Source organism: Ranitomeya variabilis, chromosome 4 (assembly GCF_051348905.1).
Source record: "Ranitomeya variabilis isolate aRanVar5 chromosome 4, aRanVar5.hap1, whole genome shotgun sequence".
Taxonomy (NCBI): Eukaryota; Metazoa; Chordata; class Amphibia; order Anura; family Dendrobatidae; genus Ranitomeya; species Ranitomeya variabilis.
In genome coordinates this window covers 52552020-52567202 of record NC_135235.1, presented here as the reverse complement: position 1 = coordinate 52567202, position 15183 = coordinate 52552020, and the positions used below count along the sequence as shown (strand labels likewise).

At 39.4% G+C, this 15183-nt stretch overlaps 1 protein-coding gene across 2 annotated transcripts in view; it reads left to right on the top strand.

Moving 5' to 3' along the window:
- The first annotated feature begins 5755 nt into the window (after window positions 1-5755).
- COL17A1 (collagen type XVII alpha 1 chain) overlaps window positions 5756-15183 on the top strand; it is a 43185-nt gene continuing 33757 nt past the window's right edge. For both annotated transcript variants that reach the window (XM_077258521.1, XM_077258520.1), the window contains exon 1: window positions 5756-5915. The gene's annotated coding sequence lies outside the window, so the exon portion shown is untranslated. The remainder of the gene's footprint in view (window positions 5916-15183) is intronic.

The following is a 15183-nucleotide window of genomic DNA, read 5'->3' as shown; positions in this document are numbered from 1 at the left end:
GAGACATCACATCAAATAGATCCCTTCCAGTATACCACATGTAAAAAGCACAGTATAATGTGTGATAATATTGCACGCACATCCAATAGAACCTCCAATGGCAGGCTGTCTTGAAAATAAAAGCAAAAATAGACTGTGTAAATGTAGCTAGTAAAAATAGAAACTGTTTAACAGGTATCACAGGTAAATGGGTAGAAATAAAGTAGATCTAATGTTAGCAAGTGGTTTGGATAGAAGCAGGGTGTCCATATGTCCACCACAACTAATGCCTGTTTCGCACAATGTGCTTCATCAGGTGGTGGATGTTAACTGGTAGTTTTTTCGATCAACAAATGAAATAGAATAGGACTTACATGGGTGAGGCACTAATATAAGGCACTGGAAAATTTATAGGCACCCAACCATGGGTCACGTCAGATCATTAGAGCTTCAGATGACTTTGTGTGGAAAAGTACAAAGTAAAAGGTGACCTTAAAAACAACCTTAAAAAACCTCATTACCAGACTTCGAGCAGAGCTATACTGTTTCCCTATAGGGATAATGATTGTGCAACAACGGCAAGAATTCTGAACCTGTTGATATTACGGATATGATGGATCTGGTTTCATTTGTTTGATAACAGTCCGAAGAAATCGTCATGGTCCTATTGGCTTTTTAAAGATACAACTTTGGGGTATTCTGCCTTTTAGGGGTAGCACAATGTGATCACAATGCCAGTTTGCAGAGATTCTGTTATCACACACTAATATGAAGGATTGACTGCTCCCAAATGCTTTCCCTTGTCTGCAGTCATCTCGATGCCAATTCTTGGAGCTGAGTCATGTCTGGCAGTCTGGTTGATAGAGACGTATTAATAATATTGAGTCTCTACAATAGGGTCGTCTGGAGGTTCGAGCCTAACAGAAAATCAGTCTAGAACTACCCAGCTCAGGGCAACAACGGCACCAAAGTGATTACATAGTAGGGGCAAATTGGAATGAAAGAACACACTCTGAATTTTTCTATTACTGGGATATTGAAGGGGTTTTTCACTTTTATTAAAATTTACCAATGGGATGCCATCCTGATAAAAGAATAGAAGAAGCTGTACTTGCCCTTGTAATCCGTCCCCAGGTCCAGTGCTGTTGTTCTGACAGTCTGCTCCAGATTAGAGTAACCTGATCGCTGAGACCACTGATTGACTGCAGGCTCAGATGACTCGAGATCTGGACGTCCTTACTTCAGGTCCAGCTGAGACCGATGGAGCATCACTGCTGGATTGTGGGGGGGGTGAGAATAACATCTTTTATTCCTTTATCAAAATGGCATCCTTTTCATAAATAACTGAAAACCCCTTCAAAGGTGTCCATCAGGTAGAAAAATATATTTCCAAGTGCTCAGACTGGTTAAAATTCAAGAAAAAAAAAACACTTATCCAACTGATCCCAGGAGTTCCAATTCTCATCCCGTCCCGGCTTGTCTTTTACTTCATAACCCCATCTAGCTCAAGGATGGGCAGTTCATTTTCTCATTTTCTCATAGCCACATGATACGCCGAGACTGTGTTGAAGAGATAAACCAACATGATGAAATTACTTTTGCTCAATACTATTATTATTTTTAATTAGTTTCTATTACTTAATATCAAACAGAATTGAAGCAGTATTTCAAAGTTTAAAAGTTATCCCCTATCTACATGTGTGAATGCAGTAGTGGTCGATCATGCGCGCTGCCCCTGCATTTATTCTTATGGTGATGAAGGTTAGGGTGAGCGGCTATCTCCGACGTCTAATTAAGAATGAATCGGGCAGCTATGTGCATGATAGACGTCCACTGCATAAACACAGAGCTATTCAGAGCTCTGGCTCTGTTGGTGGGCACCCCAGAAGAAGCTCAGGGTGAAACGCGCGTCGGGGTGAGGGAGAACGTCTGGACTATCCTGCTCCACGTGTGGTCCCCATAGTATGAGGTAATATGATCCAGATACTTTGTAATTCAGCAGTTATTTTTACATTATAAGTTGTAATATGCACTTCAGTTACCATCGGGCCACCCTCTTTTTCCTGCACCTTCCATTTCTTGCAGTACCCAAGTCCTTACCATGGGCTCTTTTTGTAGGCTCTTATGCTTTAGTAGAATTATATTATATAATTATTATTGGGATTTGATGGCAGAGCATGTGATTTTCTGATGTAGGACTGGGTCACAGACAGTATATCGTTAATATTTGTCATTATTCTATTAATTGATCAGGATAGCACCGTAGTACCCCTTACAGGGTACATTGTGTGTTCTATAGTCTTTAGCCTTTTTTACTGTGATTATTATTTTATAAGGAGATAATAAAACGTTTTGGTTTTAAGCATAGTTTTGGATCTCTTCCTCTGACCGGCTATTTTTACTGGTTTTGTTGTTGTGCATTTATTTGAAGGGCCAGCTTGGTTATTTATGGACATTTTTTTAATTATTCCAAGTGTGAATATGTGCAAACTAAGAGAGTCACTATATATAACTATTAACTATAGAATTAAAGCTGCGCTCTGAAACACTATAATGTGTAAACACTGAGTATATGACATTGGAACTGCAATACTGCTGTAGAAAACATGTAAAAAATAGTAGTAGTGACACAGAACAGATCAGCCCGTTCTTGATAGGTGTGTCTAATTTTTTAAACCAATTGAAAAAGTCAGCGGCTGGATGTTTTCATGGTATTATCTCTTATCCTCCGGTGATGAGAATCTGATTTGCTGAAACTTGTTTGCTCAGGAAGTGCAGGACTCCATCATCACTACAGACGTAGGTTCAGCCCCAGATACTGCACATGTTTTGTGAGAAAATATCACTATAACAACCAGCTTAGGTTCTGATCTTCTCTGAACATGTGATAAAGTTGTATGCAAATCCTAAGAACCTAGCGGCCATAGTGGTGATGCTGGGACCGGTGATGGAGACGTCAGTGTGAAGAGAAACACATGAGACGTCTGGGAGAGGTCTATCTATCTTTCCATCTATCTATCAGTCACATTACTTTTCTATCTATCTATCTATCTATCTATCTATCTATCTATCTATCTATCTATCTATCTATCTATCTATCACATACAGAAGCTTCTCACAATATTAGAATATCATCAAAAAGTTAATTTATTTCAGTTCTTCAATTCAAAAAGTGAAACTCATATATTATATAGAGCGGTTACAAACAAAGTGATGTATTCCAAGTGTATATTTCTGATAATATTGATGATTATGGCTTACAGCCAATGAAAACACAAAAGTCATCATCTCTGTAAATTAGAATAATTAACGAAAAAAAACACCTGTAAAGGCTTCCTAGCCATTTAAAAGGTCCCTTAGTCTGTTTCAGTAGCTCCACATTCATGGGAAAGACTTCCAACTTGACAGATGTCCAGAAGGCAGGCATTGACACACTCCACAAGGAGGGTAAGCCACAAAAGGCCAGTGCTAAAGAAGCTGGCATTTCACAGAGTGCTGTATCCAAGCATATTAATGGAAAGTTGAGTGGAAGGAAAAAGTGTGGTAGAAAAAGTGCACAAGCATCCGGGATAACCGCAGCCTTGAAAGGATTGATAAGAAAAGGCCATTCAAAAATTAGTGGAAGATTCAGAAGGAGTGGACTGCTGCTGGGGTCATTGCTTCAAGAGCCACCACACACACAGACGTATCCAGGACATGGGCTACAAGTGTCGCATTCCTTGTGTCAAGCCACTCATGACCAATAGACAACACCAGAAGCGTCTTACCTGGGCCAAGGAGAAAAAGAACTGGACTGTTGCTCAGTGGTCCAAGGTGTTGTTTTCAGATGAAAGTAAATTTTGCATTTCATTTGGAAGGTTCCAGAGTCTGGAGGAAAGTGGAGAGGCCACAATCCAAGCTGCTGGAGGTCTAGTGTGAAGTCTCCACAATCAGTGATGGTTTGGGGAGCCATGTCATCTGCTGGTGTAGGTCCACTGTGTTTTATCAAAGTCAGCGCAGCCGTCTACTAGGACATTTTAGAGAACTTCATGGTTCCCTCTGCCGACAAGCTTTTTGAAGATGAAAATTTCATTCTCCAGCAGGCCTTGGCACCTGTCCACACTGCCAAAAGTACCAATACCTGGTTTACAAACAACAGTATCACTGTGCTTGACTGGCCAACAAACTCGCCTGACATTAACCCCATAGAGAATCTATGGGATATTGTCAAGAGGAAGATGAGAGACACCAGACCCAACAATGCAGACGAGCTGAAGGCTGCTATCAAAGCAACCTGGGCTTCCATAACCCCTCAGCAGTGCCACAGGCTGATCGCCTCCATGCCACGCTGCATTGATGCTGTAATTGATGCAAGAGGAGCCTCGACCAAGTATTGAGTGCATTTACTGAACATACATTTCAGTAGGCCAACATTTCAGATTTTAAAATCATTTTTCAAGCTGGTGTTATAAAGTATTCTAATTTACAGAGATAATGACTTTTGGGTTTTCATTGGCTGTAAGCCATAATCATCAACATTAACAGAAATAAACACTTGAAATAGGTCACTCTGTTTGTAAAAGATAGATAGCTGGATAGATAGATAGATAGATAGATAGATAGATAGATAGATAGATAGATAGATAGATAGATAGATAGATAGATGATATATAGATAGATAGAGATATACATAGATAGCTAGATAATGGATAGATCGATAATAGATAGATACTGTAGATAGATAGATAGATAGATCGATAATAGATAGATAGATAGATAGATAGATAGATAGATAGATAGATAGATAGATAGATAAATTGAAAAAGGCTCACACCCCTGAGCCAAAACGTTACCACTTTGGGCTATTAAATAGTGCCTTTTTTTGACCTTTAACTGGAGTGCTGTCTCTATTTTTTATCTTCTATATAGAGGTTTGGTTGTTGCCTTGGAGGCACAGCACCCATGTACACTTTTGTCTATTACTGCTTTTCGCTATTTTTCTCTTTGGATAGATATTCTAAGGCTGCTTTTAATTAGAATTGGCTTCTTCCTGCCCTTTATATTTGTAGGCTTTTGGCTCGGGAGCGGCATATCTGCTAGATTTGGTCAGGTTCTCGTCTGAGGAAGGTACGCCTTGTTGTGGCTGGTGGGTACACATGAATTGGCCAATTTGTGCACTAAATACATTCATTTAATAAACAGCAATAATGCAATTGACATTTCAGTGGCTGCTGTATTTTTTGGCAGATAGATAAAAAAATGCATTAGAGACGTCTGCAGTCTTCATATCATTAATCTCATATTTATCTATAGCTCCCAGGGAACATCTTCTGCAACTATGTGAGCATTAAGTACAAGTAGAGGTAATGTTTCTTGGGATCTTCCGTCTCAGATAATATTACAGATGGCTATAACCCCTACTCTGGTCCAGCTATAGACTCCATGCCGTTCCCTCGTAGTGTTGCAGGTAATATGTGATTTACTATAAACGCGTGGAATGCAATTATTACACTTGACGATCCTGACACGGAAAGATCTCATTTTCCAAGTATAATATTTCTTTTCTTCGTGCTCCATTTGCTGAACCTTGAATCACAGGCAGGTGTAGCTTCGCTCAGAGTTTACATCCCGGAGGCAAAGATTCTTTTTCTCTCTCTTCTCCTACAGATTATTGGGCTGAGTCGAAGGGTGGGACCCACAAAAAAAAACCTTACACCATGCCACACCTTTGTCAGGACTTGCCTGGAAGTGAAGGGTCCTGGGAGAAGGGGATACAGAGATTGAATAAGAGAAAAAGTGAACATTCTTGAAGCATCAGTCAGCCCCAACACACCTCAGAGGACGGGTAACCGAGTGTAGGAGGGCACACACTTATAAAAAGGAAAGGTTTGGGGAAGGCAGACATTAATTTGGCCTTTGCTGTTTCCAAAGGATCTTCCATCATCTTAACACACAAGGTATGTGTCCTGGATGCTACAGTTTGGAATTATATTGGGATCTTATAATCATTAGATATCTTAGTGATAACTTACCATCATGTCCATTGCTTGGGACAAACTGGACGTCAATGGCTCCAATCATTGGATATGGCACCACTAGGCTGGAGACGGCTGAAGTCTTACTGTGGTGCCTGCATGCGCTAAGTGCACTTGGTCCACTCTTACCTATCTGTATTCCTGTCTGTCTTCTTGCCTGTTTACTAAGGTGGTTTTATCAATGGGAGTGAGTCAGTGACTCTGGACTATTGACCCGCCGGGGTTTGTTACGACAAAGGGATAATTGCTAGGTTGTTCTTGTTTCGTGACTTGCTTACAGACTTATTATCATAATGTAGATAGGTAAAATGTATGTACAAAAAAATGTATTAGATATTCATAAATGGTCAGTAGCACTGGAGAGGCTGGTGCATCCAGACGTACATCAATGTGGAGCAAGAAAAAGGACATAAACATGTGCTAATTTAGTGCGTTATGCCAGAGCTTTGTATGGAGAGCTTATGCTGGTGCATAGTTTGTAGAGGTTATGCTGGAGCATGATTTGTAGAGGATATGCTGGAGCATCGTTTGTAGAGGATATGCTGGAGCATTATTTGTAGAGGATATGCTGGAGCATTATTTGGAGAGGATATGCTGGAGCATTGTTTGTAGACGATATGCTGGAGCATCATTTGTAGAGGATATGCTGGAGCATCATTTGTAGAGGATATGCTGGAGCATCATTTGTAGAGGATATGCTGGAGCATCATTTGTAGAGGATATGCTGGAGCATCATTTGTAGAGGATATGCTGGAGCATCATTTGTAGAGGATATGCTGGAGCATTATTTGGAGAGGATATGCTGGAGCATTATTTGTAGAGGATATGCTGGAGCATCATTTGTAGAGGATATGCTGGAGCATTATTTGGAGAGGATATGCTGGAGCATTATTTGTAGAGGATATGCTGGAGCATTATTTGGAGAGGATATGCTGGAGCATTGTTTGTAGACGATATGCTGGAGCATCATTTGTAGAGGATATGCTGGTGCATCGTTTGTAGAGGATATGCTGGAGCATCGTTTGTAGAGGATATGCTGGAGCATCGTTTGTAGAGGGTATGCTGAAGCATAGTTTAGAGAAGATATGTTGGAGCATCACTTGTACAGAGTATGGTGGAGCATCATTAGGAAATGACGTGCTGGAGAATAGTTTGGCAAGGGAATGCTGGCTCATAGATTGGAGAAGAAAGGATGATATAGCATAATTTGGAGATGGTATACTGGATCATAGTTTGAAAGGATAGGACAATGGATCATAGTTTGGAGAAGGTATGCTGGAGCATAGTTTAGAGCGGGAAGAACAATGGAGCATAGTTTGAGAGAGTATGCTAAGGCATAGTTTGGAGAGGGTGTGCTGGGGCATAAATTGGAGAAGGTAGGACTATGTAGGAGAGTTTGAGAAAGTATGCTGGAGCATCAATGAGATAAGGTAGGAATTTAGAGCATAGTTTGAGAAGGTATGCTGGAGCATAGTTTAGAGAGGGCAGGACGATGGTGTATAGTTTGAGGAGGTAGGTTGGAGCATGCTTTGGAGAGGGTAGGTGGATGTATCATGTGCCCCAGTTGTTGGGTGCAGGGGAGGGGACTCGCCATTGTGCCTTAGTCAGGGTATTTAGATCTAGGAATGGGTCAATGAACTGCATCCTTGACCTCTGCTACAAGAAACCTAGTTACGACCTTGAATTATGTACCGTTGCATACAATGAGCAAGCCATTATCAGCGTGAGAACACACCGACTCTAAACTGATCAGTATCACGATCTGTCCCCAGATTTCACAATAGAAGCTTCATGCATTCTTGAATGGATGTAGATACTGTATGACGAGGCTGATGTACTAACTTTGAATCCTGATATCAGAATGACTATATTCCTTTTTTTGGAAGTACCCTTATACAACCAGTTTGACATGGATTTCCAAAGTACAACAGCATCATCAGGTCTTGTAAGTCTATTTCAGAATGTATGTTGCTGATATTGTGACATTTGGTGACAGATCCTCTATTTTTCTCATCTATTTTCACTGATGTCGCAGTTATACCTGATATAGTCAGTAAATATGTACAGCTGACTCTCACGTATGAGATTCATTATTTGGGTTCATCATATGCCCGCGCTGCCTTTCATTGATTAGCACAACTCTGACTAATATTAGCTCAATCAAAAAGTAAAGATCAGTTTTTACGTGAATGTTCACAATTTCTCCATCTAAATTGTGCTAAAGGTCTTGTGCACATTAATTTCTTCATATTCAAAGTTAAGCATGTCATGGGGATTGTTAAAATTCTGGTTGTTTTGAGTTACCACTAGGGGGTGCTAAAGAGCTTATTACGTACAGTTATACAAAACAGTATGCAGTCAGCTGCTGGGCTCCCTCTAGTGGTGGCTGTAGACAGTCAGAATTTAATAATTTTATTTCATATCTCTGTAGAAAACTGGAACTCTAAAGGTATAGCAAAAATAATTGGCAGTGAATCCTGAACCTAGTAATGACACAGTGTTTAATGGTGGGCATTCCCTTTAAAATGGCTTGAAAGAGGATGCGTACATTACACACTCATTTGTATATGACTATAGTATGTTCAATCCTGATAGCCAAAAATAAGGATAGAGTGTTGGGCCAGCTCCTCATCTGCCTAGGTTCTCAGCCACCTCTGCAGTTTATCAGTAGTGGCCAGTCTCCAAGGCAAGGAGCTCAGCACATGCAAGCTTTTTACTATAGAGCTTGTAAACGCTGAACTGACGATTGCCGGATCGCTGGATTATTGAATGCAGCATCAGAGAGACAATAGGGCGGACCAGTGGCACAACCATGCTACTGGTCCGAACTGTCAATCAATTAGAAGTGCACCGTTATCCCCCAGCATGAAGGTGGGAGGCAGGAAAGTAGGCAAAGTGAGAATAACCCTTAATTAAACACTTAATTTATGCTTTGGTCTCCCCAACAATCTTAGCTTATTGCCCTACGGAAAGGAGACCCATCACTCGAAGTGGTCAGAAGAGACAAAAATCACAGTTTTATTCATAACTTTAATAAAAAGTTCCCCCTTCCAATCCTCATCCGAAATAAAATCAAAGTTTGCCTATCTGCTAAATATTCCCGAGACGTTCTGGGAAACTGAAAGATTTCTTTCTCATACTTATTTGCTTAGAAGAAGAAAGTCCTCATAAAGCCACGTAGTGTTCAGCCCGAGACAAGTATTTTCTACATTTCTCAACTTTGTGATTTGTGAGACGTGCTAAAGGTTTGAGTCGTTATGTCACCCATCAAAAACCGCATTCTACATGAGGATACAGTGAGTCTTCTGTCTCATCCCAGCAGCAGATTATGTTTGGAGATATGAACACAAAATGTCGATGTCTACAGGGATGTAGCCGGGATGTGACCTCTCCCGGGAACGTGGGTTCAGAGACCTCCAATGTCTAATGCGTCTGCATTCTAGGTGGAACACCCATGCTGTAACATTGACAGATCTATTGAACTATAGGATGCAGAATTATTATTATTATTATTATTATTATTATTATTATTAATGGCCTTCAGCTTGATCTCGAGCAATGGTGACTTGATGGATGAACACTACATAGAAAGATCACACTTGTGCAAGCCTAGATAGGTCCACCAGGGTCTTCTCCACCATTATCTTGATAGTATCAAGCCATCGGGATACAGACTATTGAACTAATTCATTAAACCCATCAGAATGAAACCTTTTACTGGAAAAATCGAAAATAATATTCCAAAACCACTTTATAAATAAATAAGAATGAAGTAGCAGTGACGATGTATTCTTTTTATCTTTCCTCTTGACTCAACAAATCCTAAGATTAGTGGACCAAAATGACCAGCTGTAAAAAAAATATATATGATTTTAGTATACTCTGATGGGAGATGTTTATACTATTTGTGTTCGTATATCCACCTAGTGGTTGTAATGTGGGTTGCAGCTTGTCAGTGTTTTTTTCTAGCAAAAAAACCCGTAAATAAAGATAGCACACTTTTAGAATACTTTAGTCTTTTAGGGCATAGAACTATTTCCGTCTATCACCTTGTGATATGGCACTGAAATTGCCGAGTTCTAAACCCAATTTGAGCAAAGGTAAGGGTTAATTCTGTAATTTTGGCCCATTGACTAATCAATAGGTTAACCACATCTAATAAAATATCAATTGGGTGGAAAAAAAAGTTGTATTCTTATAGAATTCCCTTATATGTGACATTGTAAGAACTTATTATTGAAGGAGTCATATCGGCCTTTGTACTATGTTACATACGGCCCGGATGGGTCTCAGAGTGAAGGGTAAGAGCTCATTTATTTTACTGTCTGGCTACAAGCTTTTTGGAAACCACAAAAACCAAAAACACAAAAATGAGTTTACAGGCTGACGACATGCCAAACTCTTCAGTGCAATGATCATTCTTGAGGATTTCATTCGCACGTTACTTCTATTCTTACAGACTTCGTGCTTTGAGTTTGAAGAGGATCAGTCAATTATCGTAATTATTTTTGCACATTTTTTTTCCTGATGTAAATGCCGCTGTCCTCCTGAATCCACCATTATTTTTCTTTTGTTCCTGTGCCTCTCCGTTCCAGAGATACGACCCCTTATTCATTGCATGCCGATCTATTCTGGATAGCCAAGGGGGTGTGGTCAGGGATTTTTTTTAATGATTGAGGACTACACCTCATTGGCTAACAGACTGGTTTTACATACAGAAAAGAGGGGGACAAGTTTCAAAAATGGATAGGCACAGGAACAAAAAAAAACAAAAAAAACAATGCCTGATTCTGGAGAATTGTGGCATTTATACCAGATAAAGCAATAACATTATTGGCAAGTGAAGGCTCCTTTTTAATTCTACCATGGACCTTTTGTTAGAAAATATAATAAAATCAGTCGTTATATGTCTCAGACATAAGGATGAGAGACACTGGCTACGTTCTGATAAATAGAATAGAATAACAGCGCCCCTACAGTTGCAGGCCGCTAAGGGTATTGCAATCTGCCTCACCGTGGCGGGGAACTACGTGTGCGCCACCTTTTACTAGTCTGTTGTACATTCAGACCAAGCACTAAATGGCCGGACGTAATAGGTTCATATGTAAAAATTAATAATTGAATTTGGTTATTGTCATCCCATTAGGGTGATGGATTTCAGTCCCGCAATCTTCATTACTGCTTTAAGTAGGTGATCCAATCCCACCACATTCCAGTAAACCAGTGAGCGCTTGCTCAGATATTATACGCATGAGCTGGTTCCACTACTTAAAAAAAAAATTAAGAAGCAGAAATAAAAACAAGATTTATTCCTGATGCTTAAATATTGCTAGAGGGAAGGGCGAGTAGGAATGTAGCGAGAATTAGATTGCGGCTCACGGAACACCGGTATATTGAGTAGTACGTTATACTATAGGGACGTTATGGAAATGATTGTACTGTAATGATGGACAATCCCCCATATTCAGTTATGGATCTTATCATTTATTGTGCAATGATCCGAAAATTATCATCATTTCCATATAAAAAAACTCATCATCGAACATTACTTTTGGGATTTTTTAACAAAATAGATCCAAATTATGCGCTAATTCAATATCTTTATCTGATGCACAGCTCCAAACGCCTCGAATAGTCTTTAAAGAAGACAAGTCGCCCAGGTCAAAAGTGTCCAATTTTTTTTCTTATTTTATTTCCGCTCCTCCCTTGAGGATCCCGCGTTCTTTATCTTTAATCCAACAGATGATTCCAGAAATATGAGCCTTTTTTTAATTTAACGAGCCCAATATGTTTACTATGGTCGTTGCTCACACTGTAATTATGCACAGCTGCCTAAAGATACGCCCCTGAGGATCCAGCTTCAAAACCACTTCAGGAAACCAAAAATTCCAGAGAATGAGCATTTCCACTGGAAAACTCATCATTTCTGACTACCTGAAAAAACTCTGTTTGCACATAGTCTTATTCTCCCATAATATCAGCTGAAAGTTACCAAAATCGTACTTATTGGTTACTCATAGGATTTGGAGCTAGCTCTGTGCCTGAAAACCTGAGCAACGCCTTCTGTAGAGATATTTTAGAATAATAATTAAGCTCAGAATGTTAGATTTAGAAGGGTACTCTCATCTCCAAGATCGTATCCTAATATGTAGTAGGTGTAATAATAATAATATTAACAAATACCTCCAATTAGAAATGTAGTATAGTTCTTCTGATGAGTTAGGTTGCTTATCCCATGTTCAGGGCAATGCAGTAGATCAGGTATCCACGGTTATGACCGCTAACAGCTAACTGCCACTATATGAGTGGTCATAACCATGGATACCTAAGCTAATGCAATGCTCTGCACATGGGGTAAGCGACATAGTGAATCAGAAGAACTATACTACATTTCTAATTGGAGGCATTTTCTAATATTATTATTGCAGCTACTACATATTGGGATAGGATCTTGGAGATGGGAATGCTCCTTTAAAGACTAAGTGGAAATATTTTTTTATATAAAATACAGGAATTTTACCATTTGAGCCAATACTTGTTCCTCGAGTCAGAGCAATAACTGATGTGGATGTACTGCTTACACACGCCACATATTTGTGGGTTTATACATGGCTGTGCCTGCAAAGCTGTTAAGCCGGCTAATGCTGGAATAAGAAACACCTAATTACAAAAAAATCTATAAAGTTATTAAATAAAACATTTGACAATAGGAGAGTAGCTGTTATAGACGGCATTGGTATGGCAGGTCCTTGGCAGTGGTAGAGCTGACGTGAGGATGATTTTATAAAACTTAATGAAATGAAAGCTGGACCTTAAAACGAATGATTAGAATAAACATAATTTGTGAGTCTGCGGCGGCATTATCTGCATTATCTTCTGACAGTCAGCCTGGTAAAAATCCTGCTGAAAGCAGAGGGGTCAATATCCTGCTGATCAGTTTCATCTTCAGGCATTGGCTGGCTTAAGCCACACCTCTTTAGCTATGAGGCGTGGTCAGTGGCAGAGGGGGGAGGTTCCTGCTGCAGACAGTTGCGTAACTTTCACAGGCAAAAGGGTTAGACAAGGAAGAAGACATGGCTGAGCTCCCTAAATACATAAAGTATTTCTTTATAGATTTCTCTCTTTTAATTTTAATGTGAGATAGTATAGAACAAGAGAGGTTCTGGGATTTTACATTTTTTGTTGCATTTTTTACATTCAGTGTGTTATTTACAAATGCTCAATGCCTTATTAATGAGAAAAAAAAATACTTTCGGGATCAGAATCCGATGGGGCACAACATAACCCCTGCAGCCAATCAGCGCTGAGCTGAAACACTTTTTTATTTTTTTCCCACCTCTGTAGACCCTTTAATAAGGGGGTTGTCCAGTAGGTGGACATTCCCTTTAAGTAGCATTAATACTGTTAAATAGGACACAACAACATCGCCGCTTTCTTTTCTTATGTGATAAGATTAGCGGGTGCACATCACATGTAGTTGCACCCTGTCCCTCTCACCTGAGTACCACATAAGAATATACTAGCATTATAAATGGCGCATGGTAATTGAAGGGGGTAATACAAATTTTTATATTATAAGTCAAGAGCTTCACGTTAAGCCTTTCACACCGGTAGGAATTGTCCCCATCAGGTACCGTGCATGTAGGAAATTACAGTATCTTGTGTCCTATAGCTGAATGACAGGTATATAATTATGGGTAATTACTGCTAAACTAGGCTTTAACGCCATTATTTAGGATCATTGGTAGTAGTATGTCTCAATGGATATTAGGGGATGAAGAAAATGGAGATTTAGTTTTCAAAACTTCACATTTCCATCTTTTAGGACTTCTGAATGCATGGAGAGTTTCCAATGTAGTAAACAATATTGCAAAATGCAAAAATGTAAAGTCATTCTAATACTTCACAGTTATGCAGAAGGCCTCTAATTCATTCTAAAAAACATACATTACTAATAATAAATACAAAATTACAATACAAGTATCTTATTATACAAAAAGAACATTATCTATGAAAGATCAGATAAAGGAGAGTTTACAAGTTTGATGTTCCCAACTTCTCTGGATATATGTAACATATTCACCCCAGATGAAGCCGTTGTGAAACGCGCGTCGGGTCCATTACTGCTGTATTAATAGTTCAAGCACCTAAGGTTATTCTCATTGATCCACGGTCACTTGTGCGTCTCAATCCTTTGTTGTTCCTTGTATTTTGTGATATTATTGTCTGTATTCCATTTTTTATTCCTTTACCCTGTATGTATATAATTTTTGCGTACGAGAGATATACATGTTTTTGCCTCTCTGGCTCACCCTTCATTTTTCTTATATGTCTATGGATATTGGCCTAACTTCATATACGTGTATATACATATGGTGTCCAATAAAGTTTATATGTATTACTGTAATTCTCTATATCCTGCACATTTTCTCTATAGGTTCCTTGTCCCATTTTTGCCCATTTGTATTACCGTAATTTATTTCTGGCTTTGGGCCATTGCTTTTCATTCTTCATTTGTGTAACATATTTATTGCTTTTTTTTTTGCATCTCATGGAAACAGTGTTAGATTGAGCAACATTGGCCCCACCGGAGGACTTAATTCTAAGGGCCCCATACAAAAATAATTAATTATCGTTATAGGAGTTTTTCAGACCAGAGCTAATTGTCACCAGGCACTGTGTTTTACGGTATAGCCGTAAGATACACAATGTTAGGATTTGTCTCTGCTTACTGATTCGATTGGTTATCACGTAATCACTGAGAAACTGTTTATATCCCCGATGGTGGCGTTGGGTTTTCTGCAACTCAAGTGCCCCGTAATGGCCGCAATATCTGCTGGTAGGATATCCCTGAAGAAGAAGTCGGGGCCCACCTGAGGATTTTCCCGTTCTCTGGTTGGCCAGTCCAACCAGACTGTTGTGTTTTTTTTTGGTGTTCCATGAGACCACATAGATTAAATAGGGATTTATAAGGGAAAAAAGTTTGACATCTAAGTATATTTTTGGAAAAATCTAAGGCAATTTGAGATGGGTAATAGTTTACCGAGTTCTTCATTACAAGCACGGTCGAGTTTTGAACTTCGATAGACGCAACCAGTCCCATGCGTTAGTCAAGAACCTTCTTAGCTCTTCTGCATCTTCACGTAATGATTTAGTTTGCTGGTGATTTGATTGACGCATGATAATCTTT